Source organism: Triturus cristatus, chromosome 10, assembly GCF_964204655.1.
Source record: "Triturus cristatus chromosome 10, aTriCri1.1, whole genome shotgun sequence".
NCBI lineage: Eukaryota > Metazoa > Chordata > Amphibia > Caudata > Salamandridae > Triturus > Triturus cristatus.
In genome coordinates, this window is record NC_140593.1 from 362237580 (window position 1) to 362258420 (window position 20841).

Here is a 20841-nt window from a genome sequence, read left to right on the forward strand (position 1 = left end):
GTGCACACAGTTCTAAATAGGGCTAAAATATGGGGCACAGTACACAAAAAGATTGTGATTTCCTACATTCAGGTTCTGAATATTTGTATTCAAAATATTTGAAAGAATTATAGCATTCCCAAAATAATGGAGTAAAAAGTAATGCAGATAATGCAATAAGAATCACAAACATTTAACATACCTGTATTTTGTTACTATAGGTATTTTCATAAAACATAGTATGCTACCATGAATTACCCTTAGAGCACTTTAGGTACGATACAAAAGGGCTGGATTAAATGCAGGTCTTGTTAGTAGTGTGAATTCTTTCTCCAAGCAAAGAAATTGTGTGTTTTAGTCTAATTCTTCATACAAAATACAGCTAAAGCTACAGCTAAAGCTTTAGAAGGATGACAATGGCTGGTCTGAAGCTTCCCTTCATCATGATTTTTGCAGTACTTCATACTGCAACTTGTCCTGGTTGCTGTTAGCAATTGGATGATCTTACGTAGCTAGGTCTCCCTTTTGGTCTGGTTTAAGAAGCAATTTTAGGAACTTTCTAAATGTAAGAATATAATTTCCCATCAGAGCAACAGAGAGTACTATAGGAAGGTATCTTGATTGTCATCAGAGAACATCCCACTAACAGTCCATCAGCCACAGTGCCACAGGTTTCAAAACATTGGAAGGCCTACCCTATTTAAGGAGGGACTACAACATAATGTGTGAAAAACTTCTTGTTAGAAATGGGGTCTCTAATTGGCAGTGGTTTTCACCCTGTCCAAGTAGGGACCCTCACTCTAGTAAAGGAAAGGGAGTCACACAGCTAAAATAACCCCTGCTTGCCCCCTTGGAAGCTGCGCACGAGTAGTGAGGCTTATCTCAGAGGCAATGTATAAAGCATTTATACAAACACACACAGTATCACAGTGAAAACACTACAAAATGAGTTCACACCAGTTTAGAAAAATAGCCAATATTTATCTGAATAAAACAAGAATAAAACAAAGCAAATCTAACATACACAAGGTTAAGTAACTGTAGTCCATAGGAATCTATGGATATGTCACTTTTAGCACAAAGTACCTGGATTGTGTCATAACTAGAGACGATGTGAGGTGCCAAGCAGGTGAGGCACTGGAAAAGCAAAGCGATGTGTCAGTTCCTTACTGTCAGGAGAGGTGATGTGTCAGTTCCTTACTTGAAGGGGAGGTGATGCATCGATCTCCGACACACAGCCTTCGTTCCTTGCTTCTGGGCAACAATGATGAAGAAATCGGCGCCCAGGGATGATGTGTCGAAAATCCAGACGTGCTGCATCGATTACACAGCGATGAAGCAGTTGCTGCGTCAGAGTTGGAGCAGTGCGTCACAGACTTCAGTGATGTGTTGCTCAAACATGCTGGTGGTTCTTCTGATGCGCTGCGATGGAAAGCTTGGGCCTGCTGTGAAAGTTATGGTCGATGCGCTGATCGAGAATCCTGCTGCTGTGCTGGCAGCGGCGATGCATCCTAGTTTGTAGTGAGGCATCAATAAACACAGATACTGGAAGTCGATGCCTGGATTTTCTACTTCAGTTACCATATCCCACTACCAAGGGCCCAGGCACTAGATTTGGCACCACTTGGCATGTCAGGACTCTCAGCAGGAGAGCCCAGACACTGGTAGTCGAAGTCTTTGGTGGCCCTGAGACTTCTTAACAGGAAGCAAGCACACACAAGCCCTTGAAGAACCTTGGAAGCAGGATACAGAAAGCAAATTCCAGTCCTTTCACTCCCAGGACAGAAGCAGCAAGCATAAGGCCAGCACAACAAAGTAACAGGCAGAGTGTCAGTCCCTCCTACATCATCCAGCTCTTCTTCCTGGTAGAATGTCCTCGGTCCAGAAGTGTTCTGATTTGAGAGTGTCAGAGGTCCAATACTCCTTTCTGCCTTTGAAGTAGGTAAACTTCAAAGGAAAGTCTTTGTAGGGGACAAGACCCTGCCTTTCCCTGAACTGACTCCAGACACACTATAGACAGCTTTGTGTGAGGATAGGCGCAGACCTATTCAGGCGTCAGTGACAACTCCTCTCATCACTCTAGCTAAGGAAGGCCCATCAGCCTGGTGATGGCTCATCAGGATATGCATAGCTCACCTCAGCTTCCTTTGTGTGACTGTCTAGAGTGAAGGCACAAGGGCCCAACTGTCATCCTAACCCAGACATAGATTCTACATACTGGCAGAGCCACAGAATGGTTAAGAAATAAAATGTATGCTTTCTAAAAGTGGCACTTCACCAAAAGATGTATTTTTAAATTGTGAGTTCAGAGATCCCAAACTCCAAATCACTATCTGCTCCCAATGGGAAATTGCACAAAAATATATTCCAAGACAGTTCCTATGATCCCATATGGGAGTGATGGTTCTTGCCATAGTGAAAAACAAAATTGGCAGTATTTCACTATTAGGACATGTAAAACACACCACTACAAGTCTTACCTTTAAATACACTGCACCCTGCCCACGGAGCTGCTTTTGGCCTACCTTAGGAATGACTTACATGTAATAAGGGTAAGGGAAAGGCCTAGCAAGTGGGTGCACTTGCCAGGTTGAAAAGGCATTTCAAAACTGCACTCACAGGCTCTGAAGTGGCAGATGTGAGTGGAATTTGCACGGCTACTCCTGTGGGTGGCACAATCAGTGCTGCAGGAGCACTAGTAGCATTTGATTTACAGGCCGTGGGCACATCTAGTGCACTTTACTAGGGACTTTCTAGTAAATCAAATATGCTAATCATGGACAAACCAAGAAACATTGCAATTTGCCCAGGGAGCACTTGCACTTTAGCACTGGTTAGCAGGGGTAATTTGTCCAGAGTCCTAAAAGCAGAAAATAACGAAATGCAGCATACAGTCAAAAACAGGAGGTCAGAAGCAAAAAGACGGGATATCATGCTAAAGATGCCAGGTCTAATAGTTCTCAATGTAAAAACTCTTCCTACTCCCTTCGTCGCAGGGTTTCAATATGCACACCTCTATGCATTTGACCCTGGGTCTACATTAACAATGTCTCTATCAGTTATGAGAAATGTTTTTTTTTCATGGGGGACTAACACAAATGCTGCCTGATCAACTGCCAATGAAGAATAGCTTCAACAAAGGTGCACAGTTAAAGTCTTTATCTCCACATTTTTTTAGATGAACTGAACAATATATACAGACCCAGGGAGGAGATGGAGATGTGCACTCTATGTGCATCATTAACATCTCACTACGAATCACCACACACAACCATCACCAAATTACCAGCTCTAAGTACTATCACGGTATGATTTTAATTCAGTAATAATGTTATGTTATGTTATGTTATGTTATGTTATGTTAGAGTTGGTGGCAGCTACTCCCCGCTGGGCGCCGAGCACGAACATTCTGTTAATGTAACTCGCTTTTCAGAGGCTAATAATTGTTTTAAACGCACATTGTGCAGTGACACTGAGCTGAAGCTCGCTTTTTTAAATAATTGAAACTGTTGTTGTGTATATGTTGTTTTTAGATTCACCCTGAAAATAAGAGCACATACTTGCACTCACCAGTGACATTCTTTGTGAGCCGTGGACTGTTTTCGCGTAGTTTAGAGGCAACCGGCATCCTAGCCAATCGCGGTTGTCGAGGGCGGAACAGGGGCGGCACCTGACGGAGTGTCGAGCGGTTAGCGCTCTAGACCTCCGCTTCCTGGAGAGTATTTAGGCTGCGAGGAGGCAGACGTTCCACGCGGTAAGAGTTGGTGGCAGATACTCCCCGCTGGGCGCCGAGCACGAACATTCTGTTAATGTAACTCGCTTTTCAGAGGCTAATAATTGTTTTAAACGCACATTGTGCAGTGACACTGAGCTGAAGCTCGCTTTTTTAAATAATTGAAACTGTTGTTGTGTATATGTTGTTTTTAGATTCACCCTGAAAATAAGAGCACATACTTGCACTCACCAGTGACATTCTTTGTGAGCCGTGGACTGTTTTCGCGTAGTTTAGAGGCAACCGGCATCCTAGCCAATCGCGGTTGTCGAGGGCGGAACAGGGGCGGCACCTGACGGAGTGTCGAGCGGTTAGCGCTCTAGACCTCCGCTTCCTGGAGAGTATTTAGGCTGCGAGGAGGCAGACGTTCCACGCGGTAAGAGTTGGTGGCAGCTACTCCCCGCTGGGCGCCGAGCACGAACATTCTGTTAATGTAACTCGCTTTTCAGAGGCTAATAATTGTTTTAAACGCACATTGTGCAGTGACACTGAGCTGAAGCTCGCTTTTTTAAATAATTGAAACTGTTGTTGTGTATATGTTGTTTTTAGATTCACCCTGAAAATAAGAGCACATACTTGCACTCACCAGTGACATTCTTTGTGAGCCGTGGACTGTTTTCGCGTAGTTTAGAGGCAACCGGCATCCTAGCCAATCGCGGTTGTCGAGGGCGGAACAGGGGCGGCACCTGACGGAGTGTCGAGCGGTTAGCGCTCTAGACCTCCGCTTCCTGGAGAGTATTTAGGCTGCGAGGAGGCAGACGTTCCACGCGGTAAGAGTTGGTGGCAGCTACTCCCCGCTGGGCGCCGAGCACGAACATTCTGTTAATGTAACTCGCTTTTCAGAGGCTAATAATTGTTTTAAACGCACATTGTGCAGTGACACTGAGCTGAAGCTCGCTTTTTTAAATAATTGAAACTGTTGTTGTGTATATGTTGTTTTTAGATTCACCCTGAAAATAAGAGCACATACTTGCACTCACCAGTGACATTCTTTGTGAGCCGTGGACTGTTTTCGCGTAGTTTAGAGGCAACCGGCATCCTAGCCAATCGCGGTTGTCGAGGGCGGAACAGGGGCGGCACCTGACGGAGTGTCGAGCGGTTAGCGCTCTAGACCTCCGCTTCCTGGAGAGTATTTAGGCTGCGAGGAGGCAGACGTTCCACGCGGTAAGAGTTGGTGGCAGCTACTCCCCGCTGGGCGCCGAGCACGAACATTCTGTTAATGTAACTCGCTTTTCAGAGGCTAATAATTGTTTTAAACGCACATTGTGCAGTGACACTGAGCTGAAGCTCGCTTTTTTAAATAATTGAAACTGTTGTTGTGTATATGTTGTTTTTAGATTCACCCTGAAAATAAGAGCACATACTTGCACTCACCAGTGACATTCTTTGTGAGCCGTGGACTGTTTTCGCGTAGTTTAGAGGCAACCGGCATCCTAGCCAATCGCGGTTGTCGAGGGCGGAACAGGGGCGGCACCTGACGGAGTGTCGAGCGGTTAGCGCTCTAGACCTCCGCTTCCTGGAGAGTATTTAGGCTGCGAGGAGGCAGACGTTCCACGCGGTAAGAGTTGGTGGCAGCTACTCCCCGCTGGGCGCCGAGCACGAACATTCTGTTAATGTAACTCGCTTTTCAGAGGCTAATAATTGTTTTAAACGCACATTGTGCAGTGACACTGAGCTGAAGCTCGCTTTTTTAAATAATTGAAACTGTTGTTGTGTATATGTTGTTTTTAGATTCACCCTGAAAATAAGAGCACATACTTGCACTCACCAGTGACATTCTTTGTGAGCCGTGGACTGTTTTCGCGTAGTTTAGAGGCAACCGGCATCCTAGCCAATCGCGGTTGTCGAGGGCGGAACAGGGGCGGCACCTGACGGAGTGTCGAGCGGTTAGCGCTCTAGACCTCCGCTTCCTGGAGAGTATTTAGGCTGCGAGGAGGCAGACGTTCCACGCGGTAAGAGTTGGTGGCAGCTACTCCCCGCTGGGCGCCGAGCACGAACATTCTGTTAATGTAACTCGCTTTTCAGAGGCTAATAATTGTTTTAAACGCACATTGTGCAGTGACACTGAGCTGAAGCTCGCTTTTTTAAATAATTGAAACTGTTGTTGTGTATATGTTGTTTTTAGATTCACCCTGAAAATAAGAGCACATACTTGCACTCACCAGTGACATTCTTTGTGAGCCGTGGACTGTTTTCGCGTAGTTTAGAGGCAACCGGCATCCTAGCCAATCGCGGTTGTCGAGGGCGGAACAGGGGCGGCACCTGACGGAGTGTCGAGCGGTTAGCGCTCTAGACCTCCGCTTCCTGGAGAGTATTTAGCCACTCGGAGGCCCCCAGCGCGCAGCGATGGCGCGCAGGGTAGGCGCCTTTGACTGCGCCAAAGACGAGCCTAAGACCAGCCCGTCTGTGCCCGTCCGGGCCAGGCCGGGTCACGGGGCAGGTAACGCTAGTCCGGGTAAGATTACTGTGGATCAGTTAAGGTCTATGCGCCCAAGTAGCAATAGTAAATGCTCTGTCCTAAAGCCTTCCCTAACGGGTATACAAGTATGTCCTCACTGTACATTTGCTCTTACAAATGTTCAGCCCTACCCAGAGGTATCACACAAACCTAAGCCATCAACTCAAACCTCTGTTTTAAATTCTCGCACATTCACATTCTACACTGTGAATTGTAGATCACTGCCTCAACATAAAGCTGATATCTACCACCTCCTAGCTGAAGAAAAACCTTGTGCGCTATTTCTAACAGAGACCTGGTTGCAAGATGGTGCAGGTCCCGATGTAGCCGCTGCCTTACCCTCTAACTATGCCATTGTTAGAGTAGACAGAGATAAACAAGTAGGAGGGGGCATCGCTGTGATCTTTAACAGGGATTTTAATTGTGATTTTGAAACAGTAAATATTCCTGGATGTGAAGCAGCTTTTTTTAAAATTTCATTGAATCCAAATTTTATGTTTTCTGGATTTCTAATTTATCGTCCTCCGGGAAACAGCAGTGGTTGGGCTGCGAACTTGGCTAATTTCATTTCGCCTTACTTTCTGAATGCCCAAAACTTGACCATACTGGGGGATTTAAACCTTCATTTGGATGACAAATCTAATAGCATAGCTGTTAACCTGTTAGAGGACTTTAATACTTTGAATATGTCTCTACGAAATGAGGGTCCCACTCATAAAGCTGGGCATCTGTTAGACCCCATTATTTCTAGTGTACAGGAGCTAAAATGGTTGAAAACAGACCCTATCTGTTGGTCGGACCATTTTTTAACGCTTTTTAGTATTACTCTTGAACAATTTAATTCGCCAGGCTCTGCTTGCCCTCCAATTTTTATGAGAAATTGGAAAAAGCTAGATCTAACTGAGTTACAGAACGCGTTACAGGCATCCCTCCCTGTTCTGGGAGCTGATATGGAAAGAAATGCGCTGGAAGCCCACACTTGGCTAGAGAGAGCAGTTGACATCTGTCTGCCCGCTACCAGGTGTAGAGGGAATGTCCATCGTCCCCCGGCCCCCTGGTATACGGAAGCACTGAAACTAGAAAAAACCAAGTGTAAGGGACTTGAGAGGAAATGGCGCAAACAGTATGATCCTCTTTAAAAGGAAGCATATCGTAAGGCCAGAAACCTCTATCACACGGCCTGTGCTAGAGCTAAAGCATCCTATGTAACAGAGACCATTAATACTGCTGCCAATAAAGCACGGACCCTTTTTAACACAGTTAAAGAATTAGCCGGAGCTAATTCTATGGCAGTTGCACGTCCCCTGACCCCTCAAAAATGTCAAGACCTTGCCACATATTTTGTGGAAAAGATCGAGACTATTCTTGCCAACATTAATGTTCCGGTGAGGGATGACAGGAAAGTTCCTCCCTTAGAAAGCCTACCAGGAAACCGGCTTGTCTCCTGGCCATCCATCTCCCTGGACACCTTGAAATCTTTAGCCACCTCTATCAAGTCGGGCTCTCCATGTGACCCTCTCCCAATTAATATTCTGAGCCAACTGGACGACAGTGCTTTGGGGATTATTGCCGAGACACTAAACGCCTCCATTCATCTGGCAACCGTCCCAGCGTCCTGGAAGCACGCCATGGTCAGCCCTCTGCTGAAAAAGCCGTCAGCTGATCCAGAGGTACTGGCCAACTATCGTCCGATTTCCCTGCTGCCAGCATTCTCAAAAATACTGGAGAAGCACATCCATGGTGTACTTTCAACTTTCACGGAGAATAACAACCTACTCCATTTTTCCCAATCGGGTTTTAGGGCAGGCCACTCCACCGAATCTGCCCTCCTGGGAGTCACGGAGAAGATCAGGGGACTTTTGGACGACGGGCAAACGGTTGCTCTTGTTCTGCTTGATTTAAGCGCAGCCTTCGACACCATCTCACACAACAGACTGCTTGTCAGGCTGAGTGAGGATGGCGTCGGAGGGGCAGCGCTGGACTGGATTAGATCTTACTTGAGCAACAGGATGTTTCAGATCTCGTCCTCACAGGCCCAGTCGGACATTTTTCTGTCACCCCACGGTGTGACTCAGGGCTCAATTTTGAGCCCGCTATTTTTCAATCTGTATCTCCGCCCCCTCGCCGATTTGGCAGAGCGGGTAGGTCTAGAACTTATGACCTATGCGGACGATTCGCAGATTATTTTTTCCCTTACTAACTCAGAATCTTCATCCCCCTCTGTGCTGAAACTAGGCCTTCAGGAAATTTTCAGCTGGATGTCTACGAACCAGCTAAAGCTCAATGGGGAGAAGACAGAGATTCTTCTCCTGGGGAAAAATAAAGATCTGTGGCAGGATACCCATTGGCCACCATCTTTGGGCGCCTTCCCCACCCCGGCTACCCAAGCTAGAAATTTGGGGGTGTGCATTGATGATTCATTATCAATGAAACAGCAGGCCAACAAAGTGGCTGGTGTCTGCTTCACGATCCTTAAATGGCTGCGGAAGATTATCTGGATGCTGCCTGTGGATACCCAGAAGACCGTAGTCAATGCATTAATTACATCTAGGCTTGACTACGGTAACATCTTATACCTGGGTTCCAATCTAGCCGTGATCAGGAGATTGCAGCTGGTCCAGAACTCCGCAGCCAGGTTGCTGTGTAAGATTCCTAGGACAGCAAGGATCTCGAAGCATTTGAGGAACCTGCATTGGTTGAGGGTAGAGAACCGAGTTCGGTTCAAAGCCTTGACACACATGTTCAAGATCAGGGCAGGAACTGCACCAAAATACCTGCAAAAATTGGTTAGGCCCCATGTTCCTACACGCAATCTCCGTTCTTTAAATGGAGCAAATTTCGTGGTTCCCAGGTTCAAACTGGCCCGAATGGGGGGGAAATCTTTCTCCCATCTGGGACCAGTTCTTTGGAATTCCCTCCCCTTAGCCTTACGGAAGGAGGAGAATTTTGCCAGTTTTAAGAAAAACGTTAAAACTTGGCTTTTTAATAAATAATTGTGGTCCTTGACAGTTACTGCCTCTATGTTTTGACCTCTTAGCCCTGGCGCCGGGAAACCCTTTGTGGGTATCTGTGCGCATTACAAATGCAAAAAATAAATAAATAAATAAATAAATAAATTATCCGGATTTATAAAGCGCACAGCTGCCCCAGCAAAGGGGCGTCCCGGCGCTATAAAGGACAAAATACCGGACACAAGTAATACCAAAGACAAGAACACAGCAGCACTAAGAATCCAGAGGAAAAAGGAAGGTTTTAACAGCCTTCCTAAAGGCAAAAAGTTCGTTAATTGCACGGACATGGACAGGAAGAGAGTTCCAGAGCCCGGCAGCAAGTACTCTAATGGAGCGGCCGCCGGACCTAGCTCTCTTAAAGCGCGGGACTGTGACCAAGTGCAGACCCGAGGATCTTAGAGAGCGCGAGGGAACATAAGGCAGAATAAAATGCTCCAGAATCTGAGGAGAAGAGTGCTTCAGAATTTTAAACACAAGGCACAGAGATTTAAACTTAATCCTCTGAGCGACAGGGAGCCAATGAAGTTTGACAATGGTATTTTTGGCCAAGCAAAATCGCGGTAAGCCCACCAGAGCCCTGGCGGCAGCATTTTGAACGCGTTGAAGTCTAGAAAGTTCGGCCAAATTAGCCCCCAACAGAAGAGAGCTCGCATAGTCCAACCTAGACAAAATCGTAGCTTGAACAATAAGCTGTCTGGTTAGAGCATCAAAGAATTTAAAGATAGGTCTGAGCCTACGTAGAATCCCAAAACACGTGGCAGCGGTTTTCTTGGTATGACAGGCAAAACTGAGTTTGTAGTCCAACCAGACCCCAAGGTTCTTAACCTCGGTGACAGGAAGAAGAGTTGAACCAAGCTCGGGTGGCCACCAGTGATCACCCCAGAGATGACTCTGCTTGCCGACAATGAGCACTTCGTTTTTTTTAGCGTTCAATAGCAGGCAATTATCTGTCATCCAACGGGCCACTGAGCTCAGTCCCTCGCGGAACTCAGCAACCTCGAGGTCAGACGCCCCACTTAATGCAACCGCCATCTGCGTGTCGTCAGCATAGGACACCATAGTCAGGTTCCAACGCTTGGCGACAGCAGCCAGCGGCTGCACATAGAGATTGAAAAGTGTGGGGCTCAGAGCTGACCCTTGCGGCACACCCTGAGTGATAGGATAGGGTTTAGACTGAAAAGGAGGAGTAACAACCCTAAACGTGCGACCAGATAAAAACGATCAAAACCACTCGAGTGCCACGTTATCGACACCAGCCTCACCCAGACGCTGTATTAGAATGGCGTGGAAGACGGTGTCGAAAGCGGCACTGAGATCGAGAAGCACCAGTGCCGCCGTTTGACCCGAGTCGACCAGAGTACGCAGGTGCTCAACCATAAAGAGCAACGCAGTCTCAGTACTATGGCCGGGTCAAAAGCCATTCTGCGAGGGATCCAAAATGTGAGCGCAATGAAGATGATTAGATAAAATGGCATTAACATGAACCTCAGTCAGTTTTGCGACCCATGGGAGCAGAGATATAGGGCGATAGTTCTCCAGCATTAATGGATCCAGGGCAGGTTTTTTCAAAATAGGCATCACCTGAGCCTGTTTCCAGCTAGCAGGGACAGAACCAGACGTCAAAGATAGATTGACAAGATCACGCAGGGGAGGAAGACAAAGTAACGCTGAATCTCTAAATTGGGCAGGCCGAAGAGGATCACTAGGAGAGCCAGATTTGACTTTCGCCACAATTTTATTAAACTCCTCCATCGAAAGCTCTGGGAAGGAGCACAAAGACATAGTAGTCATTGGGCAAGGTTCCAACTTCCCCACAGAGACGGATGGAGCAGAAAAGGAACGATAAATGGCCTCAACCTTTTCCACAAAAAAGGCAGCCAGGTGCTCACAGTGCAAGGCAGAACAGATCTCAGCGACTGGAGCTCTACTGGCTGTAAGATCCTTAAGCACCTTAAATACTAATTTAGTAGGATTGGTGCTGGTGTTGAATTCGCGAGAATAGTAGGCAGCCCGAGCTTTGTTAACCGCTCTATGATATTTCTTCGTCCTGGCACGGTAGATCGCTTTCATGCCTGGCAAATAAGACTTACGCCAGGCTCTTTCAGCTTGTTTGCATGCTTTCCTAAGGAGCCGAAGCGAATCGTCATACCAAGGACTAGGATCAGCCCGACAGCGTTTACTCTCCGCAATTGGGATCAGGCAGTCCAAGGCTCCAGTCAGCCAATTGCAAAACAGGTCATATCCTGACTCAACATCCAGAAAAGGGCCCAAAAGATATTGACCAAGAAGCCGATGAAAGTCAGCTAATTTCAGCTTTCTCCATGGACGCCTAAGAGGCATAGATGAAATTACTCTGTGAGGAAGGTCCTTAATTACAAGGTGCAGCTCTATGAGATGGTGATCAGTCCAGGCCATAGGCCTGGGAAGCAGCACTTTAGCCGCAGATAGATTGGTAAAAATAGGGTCCAGAATATGACCACCAACATGAGTACAATGGTTGACCAGCTGAAATAGCTGGAGAGCTTCCAGATCGGCAAGAGCACTACTAACAGCAGGGGAAAGGGGAGTATCAAAATGAAGATTTAAATCGCCAATGATACTAAAGTTAGCAGTCCTTAAAGCTAATGTACTGACAGCTTCAGGAAGGGCTGACCTGAAAGCGGCGTCCGGGCCCGGAGGCCGATAGATAAGTAGGCCAGAGAAAGTAAAACGGGGATTAACCCAGATGCGAAAGTAAGCACTTTCGCAGCCGGCTATATCCATAGCTTTCCATACGCATGAGTAGCAGGATTTGATAACGGCCGCAATGCCACCTCCTCTCGAGTTACGATTATGAGTAAAAATCATATACTCAGAGGGGAGAGCCAAGTTCACCGCAGCCGAGGCATCATCATGCAACCATGTCTCTGACATGAACAAAACATCAGGGGCTTCGTCCGTAAGTAGACTATGCACATCCTGATGATGACTAACCAGAGACCTCACATTAAGATGGCAGACCTTAAAAATAGACGGATCCTGAGATTTTACCAGCGGAGGCGGAATGGCAGCTGGGCAGCCTAAGGGAACTTTCCTATATGCAGAGATAGGAACAGGAGATGGAAGTCTAAAATCACACTTAGGACAATTAATAGGGCCAGAGAGAGGATGAAGCGGAATATGCGTGCAGGGCAAGGCGTTACAAAAACTAAGCAGAGCAGATCTAGTATGCATGATATGGAAAAGTACAAAAACTACATCAACCGGAAAAAAGTCTACGGAGCCCTGCCTGACCCTGACTCGGCGCCTGAGGAGCGCAGACGGGCAGGACTCTGGCACGACTCAGGCGCAGGGAGGGCGCCCCCGCTGCGCGTCACCGCTGCGCGCTTGAGGGACTGGCTTAAATAGGGCGTCCGCGAGTGATCAGCACCACTGGGACACTCAAGATGGCACCCAAACTGTGTCACCCAGTCCACTCACAATATAGCGGCCGATTCCCTCCTAAACTTCCTGAAACCCCGGGACCGGACCCGCTAAGCAGCGGTGTTACAACAAATTACAGTGCAGGTAAGGGGGCATTCCCCAAGTTAAAACAGGGAGAAATAACTTAAAATTAAACAAACATAGACAAAACGGGTAGCGATTAAAATATAGAGGAAAATAAAATGCACAGCGCGCCTACACCACAGCGCTTCGTGCAATGGCACACTAGTAATCATAGGTACCTTGTCCAGCTGACCCCCTTAATGCACCGCCTTAAATAGGGCGTCCGCGAGTGATCAGCACCACTGGGACACTCAAGATGGCGCCCAAACTGTGTCACCCAGTCCACTCACAATATGGCGGCCAATTCCCTCCTAAACTTCCTGAAACCCCGGGACCGGACCTGCTAAGCAGCGGTGTTACAACAAATTACAGTGCAGGTAAGGGGGCATTCCCCAAGTTAAAACAGGGAGAAATAACTTAAAATTAAACAAAAATAGACAAAACGGGTAGCGATTAAAATATAGAGGAAAATGCACAGCGCGCCTACACCACAGCGCTTCGTGCAATGGCACACTAGTAATCATAGGTACCTTGTCCAGCTGACCCCCTTGATGCACCGCCTTAAATAGGGCGTCCGCGAGTGATCAGCACCACTGGGACACTCAAGATGGCGCCCAAACTGTGTCACCCAGTCCACTCACAATATGGCGGCCGATTCCCTCCTAAACTTCCTGAAACCCCGGGACCGGACCCGCTAAGCAGCGGTGTTACAACAAATTACAGTGCAGGTAAGGGGGCATTCCCCAAGTTAAAACAGGGAGAAATAACTTAAAATTAAACAAAAATAGACAAAACGGGTAGCGATTAAAAAATAGAGGAAAATACACAGCGCGCCTACACCACAGCGCTTCGTGCAATGGCACACTAGTAATCATAGGTACCTTGTCCAGCTGACCCCCTTGATGCAACGCCTTAAATAGGGCGTCCGCGAGTGATCAGCACCACTGGGACACTCAAGATGGCGCCCAAACTGTGTCACCCAGTCCACTCACAATATGGCGGCCGATTCCCTCCTAAACTTCCTGAAACCCCGGGACCGGACCCGCTAAGCAGCGGTGTTACAACAAATTACAGTGCAGGTAAGGGGGCATTCCCCAAGTTAAAACAGGGAGAAATAACTTAAAATTAAACAAAAATAGACAAAACGGGTAGCGATTAAAATATAGAGGAAAATGCACAGCGCGCCTACACCACAGCGCTTCGTGCAATGGCACACTAGTAATCATAGGTACCTTGTCCAGCTGACCCCCTTGATGCACCGCCTTAAATAGGGCGTCCGCGAGTGATCAGCACCACTGGGACACTCAAGATGGCGCCAAAACTGTGTCACCCAGTCCACTCACAATATGGCGGCCGATTCCCTCCTAAACTTCCTGAAACCCCGGGACCGGACCCGCTAAGCAGCGGTGTTACAACAAATTACAGTGCAGGTAAGGGGGCATTCCCCAAGTTAAAACAGGGAGAAATAACTTAAAATTAAACAAAAATAGACAAAACGGGTAGCGATGAAAAAATAGAGGAAAATGCACAGCGCGCCTACACCACAGCGCTTCGTGCAATGGCACACTAGTAATCATAGGTACCTTGTCCAGTACTAAAACCTCCCAGGTCTACACCTCCAGTTACCACAGTACCACAGCTGGGTCTGGAGGCTTAGTGGACTAATGCGTCCACTGTAGCGGCCTATGTTCGACCTCATGGTCACAAGTTCAAATCCTTGCAGGTCCTCTCAGCCTTTCATCCTTCTGAGGTCAATAAAATGAGTACCATTGAGTTGGGTAGCAATAAACATCTGTTATTCTGTGCCATGATACCCTTCAGGGTGAATGTGCGCTTTACAAATACATATGTTATATTATTATTTCCAAGCATTGCACTGCCATACACTAACTCTACACTACTCAATCCAACACTGCATATTCACCACTAGACGTGTGCCACAATTGTCCTGCACAACAATAATACCCACAGATTGGCACTAATGTTGCAAACAACAACATTAATACTATTGCACACCCCTTTGCCAGCCTCCACCTTCACATTAGTACCCTTATTGCAGAATTACCACTTCAGAATATGTCTACCCTCACTACCACCCACCAACAAACTAAATTAGAACCAATTAACGCCTCGCTCCAAACAAATAAAATACACTCACACTTGAATGCTGCACTACCACCACACTTAAGGGCAAGACAACCCCGCTACCAGCCTTGCACCTCAATACTACCAACCATAGAACAGTGCACTACCCCACTCCTTTAGCACTACCAGTCTCAGATTTGTAGTACAGCCTCTCTTAGTACCCATACCAAAACACCATTCTACCACCTGACCACAAAACACATACACTACCACTTACGCTGCCTCCAGTTAACTCCAAAAAATATCATACCTTTGGTTATGCCAAAACATCTAATTACTGCTCCTGTGCATGCATGCCTTTCTTACCGCTGATCCAATAACACCTTACAGTCAACAAGTACACCAGAAAGTTTTTTTTATATATATTATATTAGGTAGCATCAAAAACTGCAGCAATACAAAAAACAATTCAACAGCTGCTTAGAAAAAGCAAATCTATTATAAATATATTTAAAATATATTTTGAAGGACCGTAATCTCAAATCCATGTACAGCGGCAATAATTGTCAACTCCAGTGCTTTTCAACTTTTCATTCATTCATCCTAAATACACTTTAAAAATACTGTAAACTATAATATGCCATTCACGTTTTGTGTGGTTGCCGTGCATTGATTTATAAAATCTAGACCTCTGAACACTTCCTTTAGAGAAATAAGTCACATCTTCTCTGACCTATCTAAGAATACATATTGAAATTACTTATTATTTTCCCTGAAAACGAATTAAGGAGTAGCTTCCATGACACCGGTTAATGTGTTCTCATGGTGTTTCTCCTTAGACAAAATTGCAGAGCCCTAACTTTTAGAAGAGTAAACTATGAGTAAACTATGCTCTCCTGACCCGAAATACAGTAAAAGAAACTTGAAAGCCAAACATGTCGTTTTATGAGGGAAAGACAAGAAAATGCTTCGCCTACCTGTAACTTGTGCTCCCCATGCGTGTTTCTATGCGAAGGCTTCTCTTACATCCTGATTTTGTTTGTAAAGCAAACAGAGTAAATAAATAGTATGAATAGTTAGAGGCATACACTGATGACGTTAACACAATACCAGACAAAGACAAGCTGTAGAGAAAAAACACAAGGAGGGTGATTTTCCCAACTAAAATGGTGCACATGATGTTTACAGGACAATAAAACATACCAACATGTGTCCATGTGCACCAATTACAGTGCATTTCAATGTACCCACTTTTGGGTATTATTGCCATGGTGCTTAAAGAGGGCTTTGAGAAACATAACTTTGCACTTTCGGGGGAAATCATGAGACATATAAGCAGTCATTTAGTGACCGATGAGTATACATTTTCTCAAACATTTCACGCCTATATCCCCCTCCCCCACCTGTCTGTCCTGGCGTATATACGATGAGGTAACTCACTAAACGAGCAGTGTGCAAAAGAACAGGGTGCCAATCAATGTACACGGATGCAGATTTGTAATGCTGTATAATGCATCTTAAATCCTGTTAGCATGCGTTTGCAAGTCGTGCTTTAATTGGTATTTGATGTTTCTAATCGCCATAATATAGTTTGCATTACATTATGGAAAGCCTTATTAATACGCTTATGATATATTAAGCGGCATAGCGAGTGTTCTCAAAGACAGTCCAAACTGCAATAAGAACAAGCGTGACAGGTGGGAATAAATAAAGCAACAAAAAAATGCAATATCTGACCTGCTGCCGGCTCTGCCCCTCTGCCACAGTAAGAACGAGTAAGTGATGTTGAAGGATTCACGCCCCGATATATATATCGGACAAAAGCTGTATTCCCGTGGTCCTGTCGCAGAGGTGAGGTAATGCACAGTCTGGTGATTTCCTGCATTTGACAAAGAAAGGACTTCTGCCAACAGAAGCCACACCAAAGAAGCAACTCTGGGCGCGTAAAACCTCGTCTCTTCTCCCCCTTGTGGTAAATTATCTCTCTCTCGTTCGATATTATTCGCCCTTCCACTCTCTGTCCCTTCAAGTTATTTTTAAACCTCTCAGTCTCCTCTCTTTTGGCTAGCCCTAATGTACCAACATTGTTTTGTCAATTCCACCTCTCCCTCGAGATGCTTCTTATACGCAGCACAGTTCTCTAAAAAATCTCCCAAAGTTACAGACTATGTTCATTTTATCCAGACCGACATTGAAACTCCCTCACGCATATCAATCAATATTGATAATGAAAACAGATCTCATAGAGGCAAAATGGCGGACACAGACAGCATATCACCATTTTGCAACTCCAATATAATTTTCCCATAATTTGTATCCCAAAAATAATTTATTACACACACCATGTCCTTCAACTTACACCGGTTTTTCTATCCTGTTTCTCCCATAGAGTACTGAAACCAGAACCACCTGTGGGATTTCGCTCTCCGAGCAATCGCCGTGAAAATTACAGGCCATGCCGCGCTGCGGTTAAAGCTAATGGAGCAGTCTTCATATAACCCCTGCACGTTCTCCACAAGACCTTCTTTTAAGTGCCTGAGATTAGATACTGCAGATTTATTTTCCCACAAGCACTTAGCATTATTGAATCTATATTTAGATTCATCAAACTGAAGATGTTGATGCCATAAACTCTGCCCATTCCCCCGTGTCTGCTGCAACGTCCGAATCTCTGATTTGTCCGTGTCTATGTCTTGATTCTCACGCTGTGATTACACCCCATGAATGTTTTTACCAAGTTGTCTTACTGACTTTGCCCCACTCACTGCTGCTGGTATGTGATGGCAGGTATGTGCTTATTTTTAGTGAAGAAGTTCCTTCTATCTCCCTAAATCCTCAGCCCACAAGCATTATTTTATGATCCATTTTTCAAGAGCTGTAGAGGGAACAAAAACATTTTATCAAACTCAAAAGTAGCTCGTGGAAATGCCATGTCTGGGGACTAATCCCCCATCCCTCTTGAACCATGCATCCAACACCTCACATCTCTTCTGCACAATGGCTCCTCCTCATGCTACTCTCCTTGAGGCTAACATTTTTTGTGGTTTCAACCCCAACCTGGACGGTATAGCTTTAAGGATGTCCACACTGTATCCAGCAATACACTACTGTACTGACTCTATGTAGTGAACACCAATGTTCAACTGTTAATCCCTGGCGGGGAGAGGCCGCAGTCTTAATGTGAGCTGCAGCTGAGCTACTACAAAGCAAACACAATCCAACATCTATGAAGTAAGGAGGCTTCTGTAAGGAATCATGCATGCGTCACACACTTAACATAACATGCTCTCTAGTTATTGGGAAAAATATAACCAGTGCTTAATTTAGGTGGTGGACAGGTGGGGATCACTGACACTTACTTTTGGTGACCAGGACTTATTTTTAATCATTTAACTTTGACTCAGAACAAGAGAGAACAAGCATTTGCAATACAATCAGTCTCAACTTTGGGACCTTATATGTATTCAGTTATGAAACACATTATCGCACATTACTTCAACATTACAGCTGTTTTTTGGGGGGGAGAAACTGTTCACAGTTTACACAAACTGCAAAAGAATCTTGGAGTGAACAAAACTACAACAACTGGTAGGTAAAAAACTTGCGTGGAGATTTACCGGTTTTGAGACTGCGGTTGGTAGTCATATGGACAATGAATGCCAGCTGATGTCATTAGTGGGTACAGCTTAACCCTAAATGAATATATCCAGAAAATGTTAAGGCCCAGCCTATAGACATGAGAGAATCACATCAACGTGTGATTCACAGCACTATGTGTGAGCCACTGCACACTGAGTGAATCATTTACACTGAGGTCTGATTACTGAGTGAACCAGAGCAGACTGAGTGAATAATTAAATCCTGAGGTCTGAATACTGAGTGAACCACAACACACTGAGTGAATCATTACATCTGGAGGCCTGATAACTGAGTGAAACATTAAACACTGAGTGAAACATTAAACACTGAAGTCTGAATACTGAGTGAATCATAGAACACTGTGTGATTCACAACACACTGGGTGAACCACACCACACAACTGAATCAATAAACACGGATGTCTGATTACTTAGTGCACTACAGCACACTGAATGAATGATTAAATACTGAGTGTTAGTAATGGGGTTTCTGGTTGGCTAGAGTATGCACCTGAGGCAGGCAGAACCCACTATTTTAGTCACAGCAAGTAAGTTACACACCAAAGCCAAGACCTGTGCTCACCCTCTGGTAGCTTGGCGCAGAGTAGGCAGGCTTATCCAGGAGGCAGTGTGTAAAGTATTTGTGCAACACTTTGAATACAGTAACCCAGTGAAACCATCACAAAAAGGCTTCACACCAGTTTTAGAAAAAGATGGGTAGTTTTTATCTGTATAAAACAAGACCAAATGTACAGATAATCCAATAAGTAGTCACGCGATATGCATTGGTTTATAAATCAGGTTAGAAAAGCAGTATTCTTAACCTGGACTCCTTTTAGAACCTGTACGGTATTTTTCCCTTAGTAGTTAGATGTTTTAATCTCTGGTGGAAGTTGAATGCTCGTGGGGACACTAGTGCGCTTCCACTCTAAGGGACCGATTCACAGAACTACCTTAAGACAAAATCCTAAACTTACTACTTTTGGTATTCACAGAAGTTAGGATTTTGTCTTAAGTTTGTCTTAAGACAAACTTAAGACAGACTTAAGACAAACTTAAGACAGACTTAAGACAGACTTAAGACAGACTTAAGACAGACTTAAGACAGACTTAAGACAAACTTAAGACAAAATCCTAACTTAAGTCTGTCTTAAGTCTGTCTTAAGTCTGTCTTAAGTCTGTCTTAAGTTTGTCTTAAGTCTGTCTTAAGTCTGTCTTAAGACTGTCTTAAGTCTGTCTTAAGGTTGTCTTAAGACAAACTTAAGACAAGATCCTAACTTCTGTGAATACCAAAAGTAGTAAGTTTAGGATTTTGTATTAAGTTAGTTCTGTGAATCGGGCCCTAAGTCTCGTGGTAAACTGTTGCAGGGAATATAGCAGGAATTCTTCCCCAATCATTGAGTGTGCACCACAGCACTGAGGGGACCATATCGATCCAACTTGAAGGAACACAAGTTCACTTGTCAATTTGGAGGGATACTAGAAATGCAAGAATGTCAGGAATGCTAGAAACACCACACTTTAAAAAAATGGGCCATGTCTCCCAACAATGGAGCTTCAGAAAGTAAGTTGCGGATGCTCCATTTAAGGGAGCTACAGTAGCTTTTTGCGGGGAGTGCTGGAATGAGCACTGAGGGTTAGGGAGTTAATTTCAGTCTTATCTGACCGAAGTGGTTCATAGGATTCCCGGCCTGCGCCATCTTTTCAATGCAGGATTGATCATGAGCCCCTCAGGATAGGTAGGTAGTCACAATCTTTGCGGAAAGTAATAGCTCACAGCTAAGCGCACATGGGCCACAATGGGGCCACCGCATGGTGCCAAGCGATCACCACGGACCTAGCAGGTCACATCTCCGAGATACAGTACTTTGGGTGATTGAGTCAGCCCTTGCGCCACTGGGGTCCTCATGTCACTGGGGACCCTCTCTGCTGTAAGCACGGTGCAGCACCAGCCATGTAGGAGCACTGGTAATCAAGATGATCGCTTCCCTGCGGTGGGCCACACATCGTCAAGGGGAAGCCTGGTTGTCAAGGCAACGTGTCCAGAGTGTTTCCCTTCTACTTCAGCTGCAGCTTTCGGGGTCAGCCCGTAGTGCTGAATAGGGCACTTTTGGGAGATTTCCAGAGAGACCTAATCATTAAATAGAAAAGAAAGGCAGGTGTCCGCCATGTTTAACGATAAAGCGTTGCCAAAGTAAATAAATAGAAAAGAAAGGTGGGGCCTCCATATTTAAAGATAAAGCGCAGCATGCTGCGCTGCTCAATGACAGAGAGCTTTTGTGAGGTACCAGTTTAAAAAAATCTTTAGAGTAATTTTAATAAACTCACAAGGCAGAGCAGGGCACGGCACAAAGACAGCTGCAATGAAAACAA

The 20841-nt window shown here is 45.4% G+C and overlaps 2 protein-coding genes across 7 annotated transcripts in view; one reads left to right on the forward strand and one right to left on the reverse strand.

Annotated features, from left to right (window-relative positions):
- Positions 1-15936, reverse strand: part of LOC146789441 (ATP-binding cassette sub-family B member 5-like) — a 1226636-nt gene extending 1210700 nt beyond the window's left edge. The window contains exon 1 of the mRNA XM_085631579.1: positions 15808-15936. The gene's annotated coding sequence lies outside the window, so the exon portion shown is untranslated. The remainder of the gene's footprint in view (positions 1-15807) is intronic.
- The window catches only part of LOC146789442 (uncharacterized), a 379805-nt gene that overhangs the window by 328469 nt on the left and 30495 nt on the right, over positions 1-20841 (forward strand). Inside the window, exon 6 of one of the 6 annotated variants that reach the window (XM_085631585.1) lies at positions 3158-3285. The exons of the other annotated variants lie outside the window; for them this stretch is intronic. The gene's annotated coding sequence lies outside the window, so the exon portion shown is untranslated. The remainder of the gene's footprint in view (positions 1-3157; positions 3286-20841) is intronic. 6 annotated transcript variants of the gene reach the window in all.